This window comes from Rhinoraja longicauda, chromosome 13 (assembly GCF_053455715.1).
Source record: "Rhinoraja longicauda isolate Sanriku21f chromosome 13, sRhiLon1.1, whole genome shotgun sequence".
Lineage (NCBI taxonomy): Eukaryota > Metazoa > Chordata > Chondrichthyes > Rajiformes > Arhynchobatidae > Rhinoraja > Rhinoraja longicauda.
Window position 1 is genome coordinate 3,782,396 of NC_135965.1, and position 25,144 is coordinate 3,807,539.

A 25,144-nucleotide genomic window follows, 5' to 3' on the forward strand; every position below is an offset into this window, starting at 1 on the left:
GGCTGAAGGGGGATAAATCACCTGGACCAAAGATGGACACAAAAAGCTGGAGTAACTCAGCGGGACAGGCAGAATCTTGGGAGAGAATGGGTGACGTTTCGGATCGAGACCCTTCTTCAGACTGGTTGGGGAGAAGGGAAAAGAGAGATATAGACGGTGAATTGGAGAGATAAAGAACAATGAATGAAAGATATGCAAAAAAGTAATGATGATAAAGGAAACAGGCCATTGTAAGCTGTTTGTAGGGTGAAAACGAGAAGCTAGTGCGAATTGGGTGGGGGAGGGATAGAGAGAGAGGGAATGCCAGGGCTACCTGAAGTGAGAGAAATCAATATTCAAGATTCAAGATTCAAGATTCAAGATAGCTTTATTTGTCATCCAATATTGGACGAAATTCAGTCACCCACAGTCCAACAATAAAAGCATTAAATAGGCATTAAAATTACACAACCCCAAAAACACACAAAAAGAGAAACATCCATCAAAGAAACATCCATCACAGTGAGTCTCCTCCAGTCCTCTCCTCACTGTGATGGAAGGCCACAATGTCTTTTCCCTTCTCCTGCCGTCCTCTCCCGCAGTCAGGCTGTTGTGGTTGCAGGCCGCGCCGGACGGTCCGCAGCGGCCCGAGCCTAAGGCGAGTCGCAGCCGCTCCTGCAGCCTCCGAAGACGGCCGGCTCCGCCGATGATAAGTCCGATCCGGGCTATCATACCACTGGGGTGTAAGCTGCCCAAGCAAAATATGAGATGCAGTTCCTCCAATTTGTGTTTACCCTCACCCTTACAATGGAGGAGACTGAGGACAGAAAGGTCTGTGTAGGAATGGGAAGGGGAATGAAAGTGTTTAGCAACCAGGAGATCAGGTTGGTTCACGTGGGCTGAGCAAAGGTGTTCCGCGAAACGATCGCCCAGTCTACGTTTGGTCTCGCCGATGTTTAAGGGTCCACATCTTGAACAACAGATACAGTAGATGAGGTTGGCGGAGGTGCAAGTGAGCCTAACCTGAAAGGACTGTCGGGGTCCCAGCACAGAGTCGAGGGAGGAGGTATCGCGACAGGTGTTGCAGCTTCTAAGGTTGCTGGGGAAGGTGGACCGGATGGACTGCACCCTGGGGTTCTGAAAGAGGTGGCTTTCCAGATTGTGGAGGCATTGATAGTGATATTTCAGGAATCACTAGAGTCAGGAGTGGTCCCAGATCATTGGAAAATTGCCAATAATACCCTGCATTTTGTGTCTATCTTCGGTGTAAACCAGCATCTGAAGTTCTTTCCCACACCATTAATAACTGTTTGGGAAGAACATGAGACTGATCTGGAATCACTGTGGAAGAGAGGAGAGATCATGCTGCCCATGCAAGATTACGATGAAAAAAACCTGTTCAATGATCTTTGTCCTTGTGATTCTCTGTGTTTCAGCAGCATCCATGTGAATAGATGAACAAGGAGAAATTGATGTTTCATTTCTCCAGAACCAAACCATGGTCCTCACTCTATGTGGAACGCACTGCATGAAAGCTCTGCTGAGGTCATCTGTATCAGATGCAACAAGAGGCAAAATCAAACTCTGGGTGGCAATGCAAAATAAGTTCAAAATACATTATTGAGCAAGTCACCAAACTGTGCATTCAGGATACAAACCATTTTTTAAAAGGCTGAATATTTGAAGATAATGCACAGAGCTAAGTTGTACAAATCAGCTTCAACACTGAATACCATAGGAACTGTTTAAATATAACTTACATCCCTTCCTGCCAATTAGCATCTTGGAAAACCGATTGCTCAATATTGCAAACATTTATAATGCATTAATAAATAATGTAGGCTTTGGCAGTGATATAATTTATGTTTTTACTTTATTTTAGAGATCGCGTTTGAGATATTTGTAAACACGTACTGTGGACAGGATTAGTAACAAGTCAGGACAGATATTGGGCAGGTACAAACTGTGGGCGCAGCTTGGTAAATATATTCCGGTTTTCAGTACTTGCCAGAGATTAGATTCGTATTGAAACAAACTTACTGCTCCTCATTGTGCAAGTATCGTCAAGCATGAAAGATGGAACACTCAATTGGTGAAATGTATTTTGCAGGAAGGAACTGCAGATGCTGGTTTAAACCGAAGGTAGACACAAAATGCTGGAGTAACTCAGCGGGACAGGCAGCATCTCTGGAGAGAAGGAATGGGTCGAGACCCTTCTTCAGTCTGAATTCCTTCTATTCAGAGATGCTGCCTGGCCCACTGATTTACTCCAGCAATTTGTGTCTATCTTTGGTGAAATGTATTAACTATTTAGCAGTCGTTAAAGTTACATGATTCTCCTTTAAGAATCCTTTTCAGTGGCAAAGAAAAACAAACTGAAATAAATCAGTCACAGGACAGAAAATGCAAGCCTCCACAAACTTGCAGGTGTTTGGTTTCATTACTCCAATGAACTATAGCTGCTGATGAGATTCCCTTGTACTCTTGGTTTCCGAGTACATGTCTGAATGAACTAAAATTACTCAATTAAACACATCTGTCCCTTCATCAAGAAGTTTTGTTCCTCTTTGCAGAAAGGCGAGATTAACCTGCCGCTCTGAATCCACCTGGGCAATACACTGGCAGATTGTTTACCACACCGCTCTGTCAGAAACCAAAGGTCAAGCTAGTTTCACCGGTGTCAGCTTTATTCCCCCAATGCACAATTAGCTGTCGAGCAGATCACAAACACACTCTAATTACAAGTCAATTATTGTAAATGTTCAAGCTCCCAATGGGAATGAAGCAAAAAAGCAACCAGCGTGAGGACATGAGTATTAGGAACAGGAGCTGAAAACACATGGCTGCCACACACGGGAACCGACAATCTTTTGGCCAGTTGCTCCTGCCTGCTTCGTACCTGTGAAGGATCCTCATCTGTAGCTGCAAGGATCCGGCTGGTTGCTGTTCCATCATGTGGGGCATTCTTAGTCAAGGTGCAAATTCATATCAACTGAAAGGAAAGTGGTCGGCAGTAAACACGAGAAAGGCCAAGAATTACATGTCCTATTTTACTTACACACAGCCAGCAGCAGTACATTGCTGTCATATAAGGCATAGTTTTCTGATAAAAAAATGCCTTTGTCATAAATTATCTTTTAATGTTTTTTGCTAAATAGGTTCGTGTGATCTGTAGCATACCTTAAAGGACATTGCATAAATGTTAGCTTTTATTAACCTGGTTAATATTAACAAAAGTGACATTTGTACCAAGTGTCTATTCATTTCACAAAATGCTGGAGTAACTCAGCGGGACAGGCAGCATCTCAGGAGAGAAGGAATGGGTGACGTTTCGGGTCGAGATGTATTTATTCATAGTGTCTATTCATAGTTGTTATCCATGTTTTTTTGATTGATTTTTCTCTGAATATCTGAATATCTTACTTGAATTTCATGTCAGACACTATACATTTTTAGATTTTTTAAATTATAATATTTATAGTAACATTTATAGCAATGATATGAAGTTTTTTTGAAATTGTTATTATTCAGCTACATAAAATGAATATATTGGCCACATTTGGACAACAATGAGCATTGCCACCTCACCAATATTTTTCTCCTCAGTTTTAGAGTTTTATGACATCCTTGAGTCATGAAGATTGGTGGCTTCTCATCAGCTTTTGAACAAACCTTTCCATAAGAACTGATTTACCTCAAAATGAAAGAATGACAAAAGAATATTTTGGAAATTTGTTTTATTTAATTGGACTAAATTCATAATATTTTTTGACATTTTGATTATTCAATATTTGTAAATCTCCGTGATCATTGGCTTACTTTATCCAACTGTATTAAAATCAAAGAACCCTAGCAAAACAATTTGCAGAGAATACTTAAATCGTGAAGAAGCAGTTTATTTTCCCACTCAATCGTGTTCCGAGAACTATAACATGGACACTCTTCGTCAAAAATATTCTGATCACATCTCTGTCCAAGTGTCATTTTGTTCAGTTGCCATGCATGTGGTTACATCCTGCAGTAAAGCATTTGGTACAACAGCTTCTTTTGCCTTCTCAAAGTGAGTATTCCAGCTGAGAAATGATCATTGAGGACCACTAATTGCACCCACACCCATAGCCATTAATTTAAAAACGAGGAACATTTACAGATATAAACTGATAAAGAAAGCGATTAAAAATGTGGTGGATTTCCGGTTAAGTCAGTTGTTGATGTCAAAACAATGTACATTCTAAATTTGATTTTCAGCTTTCAAAAATAGAAAAGTCTTTAAATATATCACTGATGGGGTATTTTAATCAGTTATTCCGTTAATGACAAAAATAATTAAATAACAAAAGTTGGATCAATAATTTCATAAATCAAAGTACATGTTATGCTCTCAGTTTATTGTGAGTATATATTTAGCAGAAGACAGAGAGTGGCTGCCTGTAGCCAGGTCTGACACAGTTCATTCATCTGAAAGTATGCAGCTGGGTTTGCCGCTGCTGAAAGTATTCCAGTGTCTGAGGATTAATGCTGATCTGCACTGATTGCTCACACCTGCGTGTCTCAGTGGTTGACGTTGTAACCTGCGTTTCGCTCTGTGTGCAATCAGCCATGAATGGGTAAGACCCTCATCTGTGATGTCTTGTGCAAACAGACTCATCCAACAGGTTGGACCAGACACCTGCATGCAAAGGGGAAGGAAGAGATGCAATCAGAGATTAGATTATCTATCCATATCACAGCCGTCCATCTGCAATCACAAGCCTGCTCTCATCAAACAAGACTAAGTCGCCAAGAACGGCATTGCATTATTAAAATATATTGATGCCACATTGAAAAAAATTGAATCTGGAAATTAATGCACTGATTGAAACACACATCAAAGGTTGGATCAACTTGGACACTGGCTGATCACTAAATCAGACCCATCAGTCTGAAGAAGGGTCTCGACCCGAAACGTCACCCATTCCTTCTCTCCTGAGATGCTGCCTGACCTGCTGAGTTACTCCAGCATTTTGTGAATAAATACCTTCGATTTGTACCAGCATCTGCAGTTATTTTCTTATACTAAATCAGACTAGTATCCTTGACTCTCAGTCTGAAAAAGAGTCTCAACCCAAAATGTCACCTATTTCTTTTCTCCAGAGATGCTGCCTGTCCTGCAGAGTTATTCCAGCATTTTTGTGTCTTACTTCAGTGTCACCTTGCTTCAGGTTGAACACAGGGTTTGACAGCAACAGATTATTTAACTTAATGTTTGGCTGTATATGTAATAACCAGGATAGCACAAGTCTCGTATTCTCAGCGTAGGTTCCCCTTCCCCGCTTCTCTCTGGGTGAAGATATTCATGGCTCCATCCATCATTGGTGCATGGTCCGTGAATTCTCACATTCTCTCTTATTGTCTTTTCCTTTAAGATATTCCTTTAAAAAAATCTATATCTTTGACCAAATTTTATCTTCGTATCTCAAACGTCAATTTTATTTGATTATGTCACTGTTTCTCTTTGCAGTGCTGCTTTTATAAATATACCATGAATCTACATGAGTCATAAGAGCATCCATTGCCTTTTGGGATGCATGGTGGCGCAGCGGTAGAGTTGCTGCCTTACAGCGAATGCAGTGCCGGAGACTCAGGTTCGATCCTGACTACGGGCGCCGTCTGTACGGAATTTGTACGTTCCCCCCATGACCTGCATGGGTTTTCTCCGAGATCTTTGGTTTCCTCCCACACTCCAAAGACGTACAGGTATGCAGGTTAATTGGCTGGGCAAATGTAAAAAAGAAATTGTCCCTAGTGGGTGTAGGATAGTGTTAGTGTGCGGGGATCACTGGGCGGCGCGGACCCGGTGGGCCGAAGGGCCTGTTTTTGCGCTGTATCTCTAAATCTAAATCTAAAACATGCTCATTCTCAGTCCCTCGTTCAACTGTTTCCCCCTGTAACATTGGCGACAGTATCACTGGCACTTTCCTCTCTTGCCGCGAACTAGAGAAATTCATTAAGTTGTTGCCAAATTTCACTCTGTTTTCACCTTCACAAGGTGTGGCTCTGCTACCACAGCCAGACATAAAAACAGCTTTATTTCCACGAGTAATAGCTCAGCTCAACAACCAAAAGTCTGTAGCCTCTTTTTGCTCTGGTTTATTTCACTCACTTGTTTAAACTGTAATGTTATATTCTTAATGTTTTATGCTAAGAAAATAACTGCAGTTGCTGGTACAAATCGAAGGTATTTACTCACAAAATGCTGGAGTAACTCAGCAGGTCAGGCAGCATCTCAGCATCTCAGCATCTCAGCATGCTGCCTGACCTGCTGAGTTACTCCAGCATTTTGTGAATAATGTTTTATGCTTTATTCTTAATTGTTTACTATATGTTCGTGTTGTTACTTGTGAGCGGAGCACCAAGGCACATTCCTTGTATGTGTACATACTTGGCCAATAAACTTATTCATGCTCATACTTCTTTTCCTCAATGTATTGGTCTCTCTTTTAGGACAGAGGTTACCAATTCATATCTGCTGCAACCCCACTGATTACCATTTCGACTTTGACCACACATTCTCCCGCCCTGCATTCTGTAAGGACTCCATGCCATTCTCTCAGTTTCTCTATTAATGGACACTCATCGGGTCCATCAAGGGTACTGATCACCCTACCATCGAAAGGATCTACAAGAGTCATGGAGTCATACAGCGTGGAAACAGGCCCTTTGGCCCAAGTTGCCCATGCTGACCAACGTGCCCCATCTACACTAGTCCCACCTGCCCACACTTGGCTCATGGCCCTTTAAACCTATCCTATCCCCATCCCTGTCCAAATGTCTCTTAAACATAATGATAGTACATGCTTCAACTGCCTCCTCCAGCAGCAAGCTCCATATACCCACCACCATTCGTGTAAAAATGTTATCCCTCAGGTTCCTATTACACCTTTCACCCCTCACCTTAAACCTATATCCTCTTGTTCTCGATTTCCCTACTCTTGGCAATAGACTCTGCTGTTTTATCCAATCTGTTCCTGAGTCGTGCCACAAAAAGGCAGCCAGCATCATCAGAGACCCACACCACCCTGGCCACGCTCTCATTTCACGCCTGCCATCATTGGAGCCTGAAAACTGTGATGTCCAGGTTCAGGAGCAGGTTCTTCCCCACCACCAAGGGTTGGAGTTCTTTAGTCAGAGTCTTTAGGATCTTTAGTCAGAGGGTGGTGAATCAGTGGAATTCTTTGCCACAGAAGGCTGAGGAGGCAACGTCAGTGGATATCTTTAAGGCAGAGATAGACCGATTCTTGATTAGTACAGGTGTCAGAGGTTATGGGAAGAAGGCAGGAGAATGGGGTTAGGGGAGAGAGATAGATCAGCCATGATTGAATGGCAGAGTAGACTTAATGGCCAAATGGCCTAATTCTTCTATCACTTATGACCTTATGCACATGACCTAACCATCAGGCTATTAAACACTACAACCTCCAAATAAACTACTGGAGGCATTGTTTTTTGTCTTTACATTATTACTGTTTTTTGTTTTTTTTGTATACTGAACTTATTATAGTTTACAAAGTACTATGTTTACTGTAGTTAGACACAAAAAGCTGGAGTAACTCAGCGGGTCAGACAGCATCTCTGGAGAAAAGGAATAGGTGAGGTTTCGGATCGAGACCCAGTCTGAAGAAGGGTCTCGACCCAAAATGCCAGTTATTCTTTTTCTCCAGAGTTGCTGTCTGACCCGCTGAGTTACTCAGCTTTTTGTGTCTATCTTCAGTTTTAACCAGCATTTGCAGGTCCTTCCTGCACATTATGTTTACAATAGATAGACACAATAACCTGGAGTAACTCAGTGGGCCAGGCAGCATCTCTGGAGAGAAGGAATGGGTGATGTTTCCGGTCGAGACCCTTCTTCAGACTAGTTAGAGATTAGGGAAACGAGAGATATAGACGCCGATGTGCAGAGATAAAGAACAATGAATGAAAGATATGGAAAAAAGTAACGATGATAAAGGAAACAGGCCATTGTTAGCTGTTTGTAAGGTGAAACGAGAAGCTAATGCAACTTGGGTGGGGGAGGGATAGAGAAGAGAGGGAACGCCAGGGCTACCTGAAGAGAGAGAAATCAATATTCATACCACTGGGCTGTAAGCTGCCACAGGCAAATATGAGATGCTGTTCCTCCAATTTGATTTTGCCTCACTCTGACAATGGAGGAGACCAATGGAGGAGGCGGCACGGTGGCGCAGCGGTAGAGTTGCTGCCTTACAGCGAATGCAGTGCCGGAGACCCGGGTTCGATCCCGACTACGGGTGCTGTCTGTACGGAGTTTGTACGTTCTCCCCGTGACCTGTGTGGGTTTTCTCCGAGATCTTCGATTTCCTCCCACACTCCAAAGACGGCTTGGTATAAATGTAAATTGTCCCTAGTGTGTGTAAGGTAGTGTTAGTCTGTGGGGATCGCTGGTCGGCGTGGACTCGGTGGGTCGAAGGGCCTGTTTCCGCGCTGTATCTCTAAACTAAACTAAAACTACACCCAGGACAGAATGGTCAGCATGGGAATGGGAAGGAGAATTAAAGTGTTTAGCAACCCGGAGATCAGGCGGGTTCAGGCGGACTGAGCGAAGGTGTTCCGCGAAACCATCGCCCAGTCTTCGTTTGGTCTCGCCGATGTGCGCGTCCACATCTTGAACAAAGGATACAGTAGATGAGGATGGAGGAGGTGCAAGTGAACCTCTGCCTCACCTGAAAGGACTGTCGGGGTCCCTGGACAGAGTAGAGGGAGGAGGTATATAGACAGTTATTGCATCTCCTGCGGTTGCAGGGGAAGGAAGGTACCTGGGGAGGGGGTGGTTTGGGTGGGAAGAGATGAGTTAACCAGGGAGTTGCAAAGGGAACGGTCTCTGCGGAAGGTGGAAAGGGGTGGAGATGGGAAGATGTGGCCAGTGGTGGGATCCCGTTGGAGGTGGTGGCAATTTCGAAGGATTACGTGTTGTATGCGACGGCTGATGGGGTGGAAGATAAAGACTAGGGGGACTCTGTCTCTGTTGCAACTAGGTGGCGGAGGAGCAAGGGCGGAGGAAGGGAGACTTGAGTGAGGGCCTCATCTATGATGGGAAAGGAAAACTCCCGTTCCCTAAAGAATGAGGGCATCTCGGATGTCCTGGTGTGGAACACCTCATCTTGGGTGCAGATTCGGCGTAGACGGAGGAATTGGGAGTAGGGGATAGAGTTTCTGCAGGAAGCAGGGTGGGAAGAAGTGTAGCCCAGATAGTTGTGGGAGTAGGTGGGTTTGAAATAGCCTATTTCCTGTGATGGAGATGGTGAGATCAAGAAAGGGGAGGGAGGCGTCGGAGGTGGTCCATGTATATTTGATTGCAGTATGAAAATTGGTGGTGAAGTTGATGAAGTCCATGAGTTCTGCATGGGTGCAGGAGGTAGCACTGATTCAGTCACCAATGTAGCGGAGATAGAGTTTAGGGACAGGGCCAGTGTACGCCTGGAACAGTGATTGTTCAACGTACCCTACAAAGAGGCAGGCATTGCTGGGCCCATGCGGGTGCCCATAGCTATGCCTGGGACTTGGAGGGAGTGGGAGAAGTCAAATAAGAAGTTGTTGAGGGTGATGACCAGCTCCGCTAGGCGGAGTAGAGTGTTATTAGAGGGAAATTGGATGCTTCTGCGGTCGAGGAAGAAACGAAGGCTTTGAGGCCCTCCTGGTGTGGGATGGAGGTGTAGAGTGACTGAACATCCATAGTAAAGATGTGGGAGTGGGGGCCCGGAAAGCGGAAGTCATTGAAGAGGAGAAGGGCATGTGAGGTGTCTTGGACATGTTTACTATGTTAGGTTTGCTGCTGCAAGTAAGAATTTCATTGTTTTGGTTTGGAACATATGACAATAAAACGCTCTTGACTTGACTCTCTCGGGACTCTTGACTTTTGACTGTTGGGACTTTCATAAATTATACTAACATGCTCGGCAATCACTGAAGAAGGTTGTCATTATTCAGAAGATGCCACAGAAGTTGAACACCTGAAAGAGGATAAAAGGATGGTTCTTACTTCAAATGTATCGAAAATAAATCCTACACTTACACGATATGATATGAGTCATGGCAGAAGATACAGAGAGACGTGTAAGTGGCAAGATTCTGCAGGACCATGATAGAACTAGAACTTCAAAGAAAAATCAAATGTATGAGATAACTCACTCCAGTTAAAGGAAGCGTAGTTTTCTTGTAAAGTCCTGACACGTAGATTTTAACGCTGATTCATGAAATGTATAAGATTACATTGAGTTTTGGCCGCTCCAGTTATAGGCAGTTCTGTTATAAGGCGATGGATGCATTTCTATGGAACCTCGCGTTATAGAAAATGGTATTGTAAAAACAATAATGTTAATAGGATAAAGGAGGTTAGGGAATAAGGAGTTTCAGACTCGCAATAACAAAGTTATTTTTCTGGCAGAATTTTCAAAAATAATGATCTTTTATATAGGTCTAAATTTATTTTTGTTACTGCAAGCCGAAAGTACTAAAGGCTACATTGTTTAACAGAGTATCATAGAACAAGTGCCAATGGAAGCAATTGCTTGTCAATTTCAATTACCACGCAGTTAAAATAGCAGCTCTGCTCTGAAGAGACTCATTCTGAAACACCAGGTGGCGCCAGCAATGGCTATCTGACCCTTCCTTCTTTGTTGTTTGTTTGTATGTGTTAAATGTACGTTCTTAGTGTTCTTTAGTTTGTTTTATGCGGTGGGATGGTAGGGGGGGGGGAGTTGGGGGAAACCTTTTCTAATCTCTTACCTCGACAGAGATGTGATTTTTTTCCCGTATTGTATCTCCGTCCGCACTGCGAACTAACATCAAGGAATTGGTGGCCCTTGTTGGAGACCGACTTCGGGAGCTGCACTGCGGGAGCCTACGGACTTACCATCACGGAGCCCGCGATCCCTGTCAGGAATCGACTTTGTGCTCCAACCGCGGGAGCCTGCGAACTTTAACATCGTGGAGCTCGCGGTCTCTGGTTAGAGACCGACTTTGGGAGCTCCAAGACGCAGGTGCTTTGACCGCCCCGACGCGGGAGCTTCAATCGCCCCGACGCGGGGGCTTCGACCACCGGCTGTGGGAGCTTCGATCGCCCCGACTGCGAATGGTTCGACTGCCCCGACCGCGGGAGAATAAAAAGGAAGAAGATTGGACTTTATTGTCTTCCATCACAGTGAGGAATGTGGGGAATCCGCTGTGGTGGATGTTTATGTTAACGTTTATGCAGTTGTGTGTCTTGTTGCTTTTTTTTTAGTCTGGCTGTATGGTAATTCGTATTTCATTGTACCTTAATTGGTACACATGACAATAAACGGACCTTGAAACTGTGGGGAATTTACATAGAAATAGATTATTTTCCAGACAGACTTTTTCTGCTACTCCATTCCCAAAGTAAATTTTAAGTGGATTCCGAAATTGAAATCACATTATAAGCAATTTGGCCAAAATCATACAGATAGTGTTGCCCAAATCATCAATTGTGTTATAACGTATTCATGTTATGAAAACATATATTGAAACCAATCTACCGCGGGATGTAGACTGGGCATAATATGCAGCACTGAGAAATGTGGAAATATAATAAAAATCTCAGGAAGTAAATATATTAAATACCTACACAAATTATATTGAACCAGTCATACAAGATTATTAAGGGGTTGGACACGTTAGAGGCAGGAAACATGTTCCCAATGTTGGGGGAGTCCAGAACCAGGGGCCACAGTTTAAAAATAAGGGGTAGGCCATTTAGAACGGAGATGAGGAAAAACGTTTTCAGTCAGAGAGTTGTAAATCTGTGGAATTCTCTGCCTCAGAAGGCAGTGGAGGCCAGTTCTCTGAATGCATTCAAGAGAGAGCTAGATAGAGCTCTTAAGGATAGCAGAGGCAGGAACGGGGTACTGATTGAGAATGATCAGCCATGATCACATTGAATGGTGGTGCTGGCTCGAAGGGCCGAATGGCCTCCTCCTGCACCTATTGTCTATTGTCTATTGTCTATAAAGTGTAATGCATAACACTTGCAGATTTTCTACAGCATAGATGGAAAATTATACGTTTTCTCAAATAAAACATCACAAGGCAAGGCTTCCATTGGCAAGAGGTGCTTTGAACTCAAGAGTCAAGAGTCAAGAGTGTTTTATTGTCATGTGTCCTAGATAGAACAATGAAATTCTTACATGCTTCAGCACAACAGAATATGTAAACATAGTACACTGTAAATAATAATAATAATAATAATATTAATAATAATAAATCTATTGTAGTTCAGAGCTTGTTTGATGTTGTAGTGTTTAACAGCCTGATGGCTGTGGGGAAGAAGCTGTTCCTGAACCCAGACGTTACAGTTTTCCGGCTCCTGTACCTTCTTCCCGATGGCAGGGGTGAGATGAGTGTGTGGCCAGGGTGGTGTGGGTCTCTCATGATGCTGGCTGCTTGGCACTGCAAAAATCTACAAAGAGAGGTAACTTATTTAACAGAAAGAGGAGGAATCGGCCAATTGCCTACCCATTTTAAAATTTGTTGCAGTTTGGACTGAATGCTTAATGGCCACTTTTGTTATCCTCCAAATTTCTGCGCAATTTCATCGCCAAGGAATTAAAAAATAAAAATAAGTGCAACATTTTGCCAAAGCACATTAACCTAGTTTGAATAGTTAACTATCTATAAAACACAGATAAATTGCCCTGCTGTCATTTATTTGTTTTTTAAATTGTTATTTTACTTTTATTTTTATTTTTTATTTGCATATGTTTATATTCGTGCCAATATTTTGCTGACGTTAGCATTGCCCATTCCTTGTAATTTGGTGAGAGCAAGATTATCACATGGGCCTCTATTCTCCTGGCTACTCGTTCTTCCACATGCTGGTTCAGTCAATAAACATAGTGCGTTATGGAACATGTCCCATGGATATATGTCATTTCAGAAAAGATTAGGCTTTGCGCTACCCTCGGCACTAGGAGTGTCGGAAGGAAATGCAGATGCTGGTTTTAACCGAAGATAGACACAAAAAGCTGGAGCAACTTAGCGGGGCAGGCAGCATCTCTGGATAGAAGGAATGGGTGACGTCTCGGGTTGAGACCCTTCTTCAGACTCGTCTTCACACTCAACAGTCTGAAGAAGGGGCTCGACCGGAAACGTCACCCATTCCTTCTCTCCAGAGATGCTGCCTGTCCCGCTGAGTTACTCCAGCTTTTTGAGCCTATTCTTGGCACTGAATGATGTGCTAGTATGCACAGTCTAAACACATCAATGGATAAGTTCTTGTATCACTCATTTAAACAAAGCACAAAATCAGAACTGGCTTTATCTTAAATGTTATTTCTAACATATTGCGTTGAGGAAATATTAAATTGGAGTGCCAAGATTCGACTGTCTGTGTGGCCTGAAATGTTCATGGTTACAGGTGTTTACCGATGTGAGTCACCGGTTGGCTTCCTCCTCCTTTCTCTGTGATTATCACTATGATCTAGCTCTAGGCAACAAACACTTCCTGCCTGAACGCAGAGGAAATTAGATTAACCTCAGTATTTATTTTCTTTTTTTCCATAAGATGAGGGTGGCAAACAAAAAGGACAAGAAGAGATGGTTGCAGCCATTAAACAGCTGTCAGTACCCACAATCTTCCTAAAACAAAAAAATCTTTGGCATTATTTTTTTTAAATATCAATGAGAAATATGCTGGAAGGTAATTACATAAAAAGGGTTCCGAAGTTGGATGCTTTTCAACTGGTGAGTATTCGGTTGTTCACAGTTGACATTTTAGTCTGGTTACTTTATTTATTTTGATAAAGGAATTAATACAATACATTGCCCCAGAATTGCAAGATACTTAGCAATAGCCAGCTGAAGAGATTCCACACAGTTAAAACATGTTGATACACAAACTGTACCCACCTGGGAGAATCAAAGCCTGCCAATATTTTTTTTAAATTTTAGAGCTTAGTTATTCTCAGAAGAGTGAAAAGCTGCGTTTATGTCATATCAACTGCTCATCAAAGCCAGCAAACTCAGTTAACCCCTTTTAACCTTTCCTTAGCCAGCACATCATTACACACACTGGAGCTTTTACTATCAACTAAAAGGTCATTACTCCAAATCCCCGACCAGCCCATCATTCAAGGTTTCTCGTTTCACTGGGAAGGATCTGACACGTCTTGTCAAAGACACCAAACGGAGGTATGTGTGGAAACAAGCTCTTCAACCAAAGGTGTACTTTGGCTCCAGAGTCTGCTGCTTCTGAAGGAGCAGAGCATTCACAAAAACCATCACGGTCAGTCCTGCGCCCTGAAAGAGATTGATTTTTGCTGGGAAATGAGCGTGAAAAGGATGGTGAAAAGATATTTTGATCATGGGATTTCCTGTGCTAGAAAGAAACAGCATGTAATTCATAGAAATACAGAAAATAGAAACATAGAAACATAGAAAATAGAAACATAGAAAATAGGAGAGTAAAATAGGAGGTCATTTGGCCCTTCGAGCCAGCACCGCCATTCATTGTGATCATGGTGGTGCTGGGACCACAGCTATATACAATATACATTAATTACTTGGATGAAGGGATTAAAAGTACCATTAACAAATTTACAGATGATACAAAGCTGGGTGGTAGTGTGAACTGTGAGGGAGATGCTATGAGGTTGCAGGGTGACTTGGACAGGTTGTGTGAGTGGGCGGATGCATGGCAGATGCAGTTTAATGTGGATAAGTGTGAGGTTATCCACTTTGGAGGTAAGAATAGGAAGGCAGAGTATTATCTGAATGGTGTCAAGTTAGGAAAAGGGGATGTACAACGAGATCTGGGTGTCCTAGTGCATCAGTCACTGAAAGGAAGCATGCAGGTACAGCAGGCAGTGAAGAAAGCCAATGGAATGTTGGCCTTCATAACAAGAGGAGTTGAGTATAGGAGCAAAGAGGTCTTTCTGCAGTTGTACAGGGCCCTAGTGAGACCGCACCTGGAGTACTATGTGCAGTTTTGGTCTCCAAATTTGAGGAAGGATATTCTTGTTATTGAAGGCGTGCAGCGTAGGTCTACTAGGTTAATTCCCGGAATGGCGGGACTGTCATATGTTGAAAGACTGGAGCGGCTAGGCTTGTATACACTGGAATTTAGAAGGATGAGAGGGGATCTTATCGAAACGTATAAGATTATTAAGGGTTTGGACACATTAGAGGCAGGAAACATGTTCCCAATCATCATATCATATCATATATATACAGCCGGAAACAGGCCTTTTCGGCCCACCAGGTCCGCGCCGCCCAGCGATCCCCGCACATTAACACTATCCTACAACCACTGGGGACAATTTTTACATTTACCCAGCCAATTAACCTACATTACCTGTACGTCTTTGGAGTGTGGGAGGAAACCGAAGATCTCGGAGAAAACCCGCGCAGGTCACGGCGAGAACGTACAAACTCCTTACAGTGCAGCACCCGTAGTCAGGATCGAACCTGAGTCTCCGGCGCTGCATTCGCTGTAAAGCAGCAACTCTACCGCTGCGCTACCGTGCTACCAATGTTGGGGGAGTCCAGAACAAGGGGCCACGGTTTAAGAATAAGGGGTAGGCCATTTAGAACGGAGATGAGGAAAAAACTTTTTCAGTCACAGAGTTGTGAATCTGTGGAATTCTCTGCCTCAGAAGGTAGTGGAGGCCAATTCTCTGAATACATTCAAGAGAGAGCTAGATAGAGCTCTTAAGGATAGCGGTGTCAGGGGGTATGGGGAGAAGGCAGGAACGGGGTACTGATTGAGAATGATCAGCCATGATCACATTGAATGGCGGTGCTGGCTCAAAGGACCGAATGGCCTCCTCCTGCACCTATTATCTATTGTCTATTGTCTATTGTCTATTGTCTATGGCTGATCATCCACAATCAGTAAACTGTGCCTGCCTTCTCACAGTGTCCTTCATGCCTTCATTTCTTGTTTCTTACAAATCAAAATTTCTAATAACTAGCAATAAGGGAGCAATAAGGATTTATGAACCACATTACAGAATGTAGCACAATTATTCATTGTGTGGGAAGGAACTGCAGATGCAGATTTATACTGAAGCTAGACACAAAATGCTGGAGTAACTCAGCGGTGCAGGCAGCATCTCTGGGTGGAAGGTATGGGTGACGTTTCGGGTCGAGACCCTTCTCCAGACTGAGAGCCAGGGGAGAGGGAAGTAAGAGATGAGGAAGGGTAAGGTGTGAAACCGAGATATCAAAGGGGGCAAAGGTAGAGGAAAAGGTAGAATATATCATTGTCTAGGATATACCATTATTAAAGGTAGAATATATTATTCACTAGGAGAAGGTGACAATAGATAATAGACAGTAGGTGCAGGAGGAGGCCATTCGGCCTTTCGAGCCAGCACCGTCATTCAATGTCAAGTCAAGTCAAGTCAATTTTATTTGTATAGCACATTTAAAAACAACCCATGTTGACCAAAGTGCTGTACATCTGATTAGGTACTAAGGAAAAAAATGAAATATACAGTAGCACACAAACATAACAGCACATACAAAACAGTTCACAGCGCCTCCTCAATGAGCCTCAAATGCTAGGGAGTAGAAATAGGTTTTGAGCCTGGACTTAAAAGAGTCGATGGAGGGGGCAGTTCTGATGGGAAGAGGGATGCTGTTCCACAATCTAGGAGCTGCAACCGCAAAAGCGCGATCATGGCTGATCATTCCCAATCAGTACCCTGTTCCTGCCTTCTCCCCATACCCCCTGACTCCGCTATCCTTAAGAGCTCTATCTAGCTCTCTCTTGAATGCATTCAGAGAATTGGCCTCCAAGGAGGCATACAAAGCAACCTTTAATCAGGAGGACAGTGAAACTAGTCAGAGAACGAGGATGGGGAGGGATGGAGAGCGAGGGAAAGCAAGGGTTATTTGAAGTTAGAGAAATCACTAGTCACACCACTGGGTTGTAAGCTGCCCAAGCAAAAGATTCATCACCAGTTTCGGTAAATACTGGAACTTTGATTTTAAGCGAAAAAATATTCATTTGGCACAAATTGTAATATATTACTTCACAGTGTTTTCTCAGAAATCTAATTGCATTTGCCAGGTTGCAAATTGAGATGGACTAACAAAATTGGGGAATGCTAAATCAGTTGGATTGACATGCCACATCCAAGGCTCATCATGAAGGTATAATAAGAAAATAACTGCAGATGCTGGTACAAATCGAAGGTATTTATTCACAAAGTGCTGGAGTAACTCAGCAGGTCAGGCAGCATCTCGGGAGAGAAGGAATGGGTGACGTTTCGGGTCGAGACCCTTCTTCAGACTGATGTCAGGGGGGCGGGACAAAGGAAGGATATAGGTGGAGACAGGAAGATAGAGGGAGATCTGGGAAGGAGGAGGGGACGGGAGGGACAGAGGAACTATTCTGCAACTTTAGATAGTTCCCCTGTCCCTCCCGTCCCCTCCCCCTTCCCATATCTCCCTCTATCTTCCTGTCTCCACCTATATCCTTCCTTTGTCCCGCCCCCCCTGACATCTCATCATGAAGGGCCCCACCACCGGCTATGGGGGCCAAGATCGCCCCGTCAACGGAAGGCTCAAGGCCCCTGACCGCGGGAGAACAAAGAAGGGAAGAAGTTTGAACTTTGTTATGCCTTCCATCACAGTGAGGAATGTGGAGGAGTCGCTGTGTTGGATGTTCATGTTAAAATGTATTTTGTGTGTCTTGTTGCTATTTTTTTTGGTTTGACTGTATGGCAATTCAAATTCCTTGTATGTTGCACAACATACTTGGCTAATAAAGTATGTTTATGATTATTATAATGTGATCAAGTAACAATAACAAATAACCAGTTTTTAACAGTGATTTACACACTTTTTATTCAGACAGGAATTATGAATTCAAGGCATTTTTCCTGCATTACTTACACCTTAGAGTTTCTTTCTTCAACTCCCAAATGAACTTTATTAGATTTTAACAATGCTCTACACCAGCAGAAGTACATAATGTGTTCTCAAAACTCTGCTAATGGCCATTTTTAATATTAATAAGTAAAGCACAACAAAGTCATGGGCAACTTTGCAGATTAATTTTCTTTCCATTCCTATTAGAAATGCCTGGGATCTGTTCAATATGTCACACTGGACATTGTAATCAGACAAGTTACACATTGGCACACTCATGTTATGTTGGCATTTTAATCTGACATGCCATGAGGTGCTTGATAAAATCTAGTCTTCAGCTCAGTAAAGGAACTCAAGATTTATTCCAAGACATCTCTCCATTTTCTTGACCTCTCTGTCTCCATTACAGGGGAGAGACCCTCAGGCTATCTTTGATTGGACTATACTGGCTTTATCTTGCACTAAACTTTATTTGCGTTATTCCCTTCATCGTGTATCTGTACACTGTGAATGGCTCGATTGTAATCATGTATTGTATTTGGGAGGGGGTATGGGGAGAAAGCAGGAACGGGGTACTGATTGAGAATGATCAGCCATGATCACATTGAATGGCGGTGCTGGCTCGAAGGGCCAAATGGCCTACTCCTGCACCTATTGTCTATTGTTCATTGTCTATTTCCGCTGATAGGCACAAAACGCTGGAGTGACTCAGCAGGACAGGCAGCACCTCTGGAGAGAAGCAATGGGTGACATTTCGGGTGCAGACCCTTCTTCGGACAAGAATACTGAATAGATTGTATTTCTGCTGACTGGTTAGCACGCAACAAAAGCTTTTCACTGTACCTCGGTACACGTGACCATAAACGAAATAAACTAGACTATTGACTGACGCCTGCTACAAACCTACCAGCTCCCTCAGTTGTCTGGACTTCACTTCTTCCCAATCTGCATCTTGCAAAGATGCTATCCCCTAATTTGAGGAAGGACATCCTGCTATTGAGGGAGTGCAGCATAGGTTCACGGGGTTAATCCCCGGGATGGCGGGTCTATCATTTGAGGAAAGATTGGAAAGACTGGGCTTGTATTCACTGGAATTTAGAAGGTTGAGAGGGGATCTTAGAGAATACTTATAAAATTATAAAAGGACTGGACAAGCTAGATGCAGGAAAAATGTTCCCAATGTTGGCGGAGTCCAGAACCAGGGGCCACATTCTACGAATAAAGGGGAGGCCATTTAAAACTGAGGTGAGAAGAAACTTTTTCACCCAGAGAGTTGTGAATTTGTGGAATTCTCAGCCACAGAAGGCAGTGGAGGCCAATTCACTGGAAGGATTTAAAAGAGAGTTAGATAGAGCTCTTGGGGCTTGTGGAATCAAGGGGTATGGGGAGAAGGCAGGCACGGGTTACTGATTGTGGATGATCAGCCATGATCACAATGAATGGGGGTGCTGGCTCGAAGGGCCAAATGGCCTCCTCCTGCACCTATTTTCTGTGTTTCTACGTTCCGCTCAATTTCCCCATCTCCGCTGCATGTGCTCCCAATTTGCGGCTTTCAACTGAGATGTCCTCATTCTTTAGTCATTCTTTAGTGGTTTCCCTGGCTGCCCTAGATGGAAATCTCATCCGTGTCTCCACCATGCCCCATAGCTCTGCTCTCATTCCCATGACCCCCTGGGGCAACAAGGATTGGGTTCCCCTGGTCCTGATCTTTCCCCCCACCAGCCCCCGCATCCAACACTTCATCCTCCAACTTTCTGGCCAAGTTTGCAGATGATGCTGAGATAGGTGGAGGCGCAGACAGTGTAGGGGAAGCAAGGACTCTGCAGAAGGACCTGGACAGTTAGCAGAGTGGGCAGAGAAGTGGCAGATGAAATTCAGTGTAGTTAATTGCCTAGTCATGCATTTTGGTAATAAGAATAAAGGCGAATATTATTTTCTAAATGGAGAGAGAATCCAGAAATCGGAGGTGCAAAGGGAATTGGGAGCGTTGGTACAGGACTCCCAAAACATTAATTTGCAAGTCGATTCGGTAGTAAGGAAGGCAAATTCAATGCAAACATTTATATCAAGAGGACTGGAATCCAAAAACAGACAAGTAATGCTGAGGCTCTATGAGGAGCTGGGCAGGCTGCATTTGGAGTACTGTGAGCAAATTTGGGCCCCATATCTGAGGAAGGATGTGTTGGCTCAAGACAGGGTCCAGAGGAGGTTTACAAGAATGATCCCAGGAATTAGTGGGTTAGCATATGATGAGCGTTTGACGACACTGGGCCTGTACTCGCTGGAGTTTAGAAGGTTGAGGGGGGACCTCATTGAAACTTACTGAATAATGAAACATAGAGAGGATGTGGAAAGGATGTTTCCACTGGTGGGAGAGTCTAGGACCAGAGGTCATAGCCTCAGAATTAAAGGGCGCCCTTTTAGAAAGGAGTTGAGGAGGAACTTCTTTATTCAGAGGGTAGTTAATCTGTGGAACTCATTGCCACAGAGGGCTGTGGAGGCCAAGTCAATGGATATTTCTAAGGCAGAGATAGATACATTCTTGATTAGAATGGATGTCAAAGGTTATGGGAAGAAGGCAGGAAAATGGGATTAGGAGGCAGAGGTCAGCCACGATTGAATGGCGGAGTAGACTCGATGGGCCGAATGGCCTAATTCTACTATAACTTGTGAACTTGTGAATTCTGTCACCTCGAAAATAATCCCCCCACACGTTACATCTTCCCATCTCCATCTCTTTTCACCTTCTGCAGAGATTGCTCCCTCTGCAACTCCTTGGTTCACTGATCCCTTCCCACCCAAACCACCACCTCCCCAGATACTTTCATCTCAACCGCAGGAGGTGTAACACCTACCCCTTGACATCGGCCCTTGCCTCCACCCAGGGAGCCCAGCAGTCGTTCCAGGCGGCACAGAGGTTAACGTGCACCTCCTGTAACCTCATCTGCTGCATCCAGTGTTCCCAAAGTGGCCTCCTGTACACTGGCAAGACCACGGAAAGACTCGGCGACTGCTCTGCTGAAAGTCTGTGCTCAGTACTCCAAGGACTACTGGGTCTCCCGGTTGCTAACCATTTAAACGCCCCTTCCTATTCTCACGCTAACCTTCCTGCCCAGGGCCTCCTCCATTACTAGCGTGAAGGCACATGCAAACTGGCAGAACAACGCCTCACATTCTACTTGGGTAGCTTAACAACCCAATGTATCAATATTGGATTCTCCAATTTTAGATAATGAACCCACAAACAACCCTTCTCGCTCCCCTTTCACCCCCAAGATGCCCCCCACCCCCCCCCCCCCCATCTCTCCCCCCCTCCCTGACTCCGCTCCACTGAACCCTGGCTGGCCTTCCCCCTCTCCCTCACCTTCCATCTGCATTGCTTCCAATGGCTACACAATTATCTTATCGAAACGTATAAGATTATTAAGGAGTTGGACACGTTAGAGGCAGGAAACATGTTCCCAATGTTGGGGGAGTCCAGAACAAGGGGCCGTAGTTTAAGAATAAGGGGTAGGCCATTTAGAACTGAGATGAAGAAAAAATCTTTCAGTCAGAGAGTTGTGAATCTGTGGAATTCTCTGCCTCAGAAGGCAGTGGAGGCCAATTCTCTGAATGCATTTAAGAGAGAGCTAGATAGAGCTCTTAAGGATAGTGGAGTCAGGGGGTATGGGGAGAAGGCAGGAACGGGGTACTGAGAATGATCAGCCATGATCACATTGAATGGCGGTGCTGGCTCGAAGGGCCGAATGGCCTCCTCCTGCACCTATTGTCTATTGTCTATTGTCTAATTCACTATTTTTTTAACTCCAAGCTTAACAATACGCAGCTCTTTATCATTTTCAGGCCTACACCTGACCTTTCATTCCTTGCCCTTTTCTATCAAAACAAAACCCCTCGCCTGTGTTCACATATTACAGGCCATGCTCTGTCCTGCCCCTCCCCTTTTCCTGCATTCTTTCCCCCTCCCCCCCCCCCTGCAATCAGTTGGAAGAAGGGTCCCAGTCCAAAACGTCACCTATCCATGTTCTCCAGGGATGCTGCCTGACCCCTTGAGGTATTCCAGTATCTTGTGTCTTTCGAAAGGAACTCAAGCCTTTGAATAAAGACACAGGTTTAAGCTCCATTCCAATTGTTCTTCTGTGTAATCTTCAGTTGGTAATCTTCAGTTGGAAGTGGTTATTTCGTTTAGAGATACAGCGCGAAAACAGGCCCTTCGGCCCACCGAGTCCGTGTTGACCAGTGATCCCCGCACATTAACACTAAGCCTGCACACACTAGGGACAGTTTTACATTGATACCCAGCCAATTAACCTACAAACCTGTATGTCTTTGGAATGTGGAAGGAAACTGGAGATCGCGGAGAAAACCCGCACAGGTCACGGGGAGAGTGTACAAGCTCCGTACAGACTAGCACCCATAATCAGGATCGTAACTGGGTCTCTTGCGCTGTAAGTCAGCAATTCTACCGCTACACCACCATGCCACCCGTTTAAACTAAAGCTACCTGTGCATCTTTACAGGCACATAACATCATACAACATAATTTGAAAGAGTTTACTTCACATCCTGTCCAATATTAATCCTTTGCTCTCACCAAAACAGATTGAACATTTACATCATCTGTTGTGTATGAAACCAAGCGCAGGCTCGGCGATCGCTTCGCTGAACACCTGCGCTCGGTCCGCGTTGGCCAAACTGGTCTCCCGGTGGCTGAGCACTTCAACTCCCCCTCCCATTCCCAGTCTGACCTTTCTGTCATGGGCCTCCTCCAGTGCCATAGTGAGGCCCACCGGAAATTGGAGGAACAGCACCTCATATTTCGCTTGGGCAGCTTGCAGCCCAGCGGTATGAACATCGACTTCTCCAACTTTAGATAGTTCCTCTGTCCCTCTCTTCCCCTCCTCCTTCCCAGATCTCCCTCTATCTTCCTGTCTCCACCTATATCCTTCCTTTGTCCCGCCCCCCTGACATCAGTCTGAAGAAGGGTCTCGACCCGAAACGTCACCCATTCCTTCTCTCCCGAGATGCTGCCTGACCTGCTGAGTTACTCCAGCATTTTGTGAATAGATACCTTCGATTTGTACCAGCATCTGCAGTTATTTTCTTATACTATCTGTTGTGTATGATATAATTATAGTGAGCATATCGTTTGCCACCATGGTTATTGAATAACTGCATTTCAGACATTGTAACATGAAGTACTGAGCCATGTTGGGCGGCCACGTTGGCGCAGTGGTACAGCTGCTGTCTTGCAAGGCTTGCAGCACCAGAGACCCCGGCCTCCATCCTGACTGCAGGTGCTGTCTGTACGGAGTTTGACCACGTGGGTTTTCTCCTAAATTTTCGGTTTCCTCCCACTCTCCAAAGACGTACAGGTATGCAGGTTAATTGGCTTGGTGTATGTGTAAATTGTCCCCAGTGTTGATGTGTGAGGATTACTGGTCGGTGCAGACTCGATGGGCCGAAGGGCCTGTTTCCACGCTGCATCTCTAAACTAATGTCCTATTAATTAGAACGTTACTATGTGAATACGTTCTTACTTCTATTATTCATATTTAAAAGGGGGTAACTGTAGAATGGTGATGTTTATTTCTGTGCTCTCAAAAGCTCATCCCCCAAGTCTAATTGATCGAAACCTCTCTTGCCTATACCTTAATTTGCACCATTAACCCATTTTCCCTGTTAGCATGCGGAAGCTCAGTGAGGCGCTGGTAAAGCTGCATTCGGAATATTGTGAGCAATTTTGGGGACCATATCTGAGGAAGGGTGTGCTGGCTCTGGAGAAGGTTCACAAGAATGATCCCAGGAATGAGTAGGTTAACCTATGATGAGTGTTTTGACGGCACTGGGCCTGTACTCACTGGAGTTTAGAAGAATGAGGGGGGACCTCATTGAAGCATACAGAATAGTGAAAGGCTTGGATAGAGTGGATGTGGAGAGGATGTTTACACTAGTGGGAGAGTCTAGAACTCGAGGTCATAGCCTCAGAATTAAAGGACATTCTTTTAGGAAGGAGATGAGGAGGAATTTCTTTAATCAGAGGGTGGTGAATCTGTGGAATTCTTTACCACAGAAGGCTGTGGAGGCCAAGTCATTGGATATGTTTAAGGCAGAGATAGATAGATTCTTGATTAGTACAGGTGTCAGAGGTTATGGGGAGAAGGCTGGAGAATGGGGTTAGGAGGGAGAGATAGATCAGCCATGATTCAATGGCGGAGTAGACCTGATGGGCCGAATGGCCTAATTCTACTCCTATTCCTTAAGACCTTATGACCTCGTGAATCAACAATGGTATGTTTGACTTTAAAATGTTCATTCTTTCTTTTTTACTTCTTCTATGATCTTGCCTCGCCTCATTTCTGCAAGCTCATGCCTTGTTACAATCCTCAGACCCTGTGTGTTCTTTATTTTCCTCTTCCTTCTGCTTACCGTAGTTATCATAATCCAGGTGACCACACCTTGAGAAACGTAGCCCTGTGCTTTGGAATTCTTTCCCCTGGCACCTCGACCTCTTCGCCTCTTAATTCTAAGAGGCAGTTTATATCCAATGAATATGGTATTATTTAAATAGCAGATTTTTTTTGTACTTATGGGTCGATCTATTGTCAAGTGGGATCAAAGTAGGATTAAGGGAAAATACTGCATGGAAACTGAACAGTGTATGCTACCTGACAACAAGAGAATAAAGCAAACTGCTCTCATCGGCTATAATTTCATGTACTAGAATTAACTGCAGGGCTGACAATGAGGGGAGGAAATTAATATCATGATAAATGATATTATTATAAAAGACTTGATAACTGATATTGTACCTCTGAACAGGCTGATACCCTGATGTGGCTAATTACTGCTGCAACCTTACCTATGCAAATACTAAAAATAAATAGCGAATGAATGCCAGATAATAATCAAACTATTATAAACGCTAAGCACTTGCGCTAAATGATGTGATGGCGCGTGACAATTGTTTTTTAGTGTCTTCCGAAATTAATATAATTTTGTGTGGAAAATGGAAAAATGTGAAAGTGCCATTGATATATAATGGGAGTGAGAGAGAGTCACATTCTAAGCCTAAACATTTGCTAATTATTGTTTCAGAAGTTGTTGCCAATGACATTTTACTGTCTATCAAAAAATTACTTTGCATTCTTCAAAGCGTTTTTCGTGTACCAATTCACAGGTGCAGCTTAATTTGCCAAAGAGCTTTAACAATTGAATTGAAAGTGAGAAAGTGCAAACAGTGGTGCTAAGAGTGTAATCATCTTTAATATATCAATTT

The 25,144-nt window shown here is 43.9% G+C and overlaps 1 long non-coding RNA gene across 2 annotated transcripts in view; it reads right to left on the minus strand.

Moving 5' to 3' along the window:
• Positions 1-3,718: 3,718 nt before the first annotated feature.
• LOC144599396 (uncharacterized) overlaps positions 3,719-25,144 on the minus strand; it is a 292,001-nt gene continuing 270,575 nt past the window's right edge. For both annotated transcript variants that reach the window (XR_013547993.1, XR_013547994.1), the window contains one exon: positions 3,719-4,648. This is a non-coding gene — a long non-coding RNA (uncharacterized LOC144599396). The remainder of the gene's footprint in view (positions 4,649-25,144) is intronic.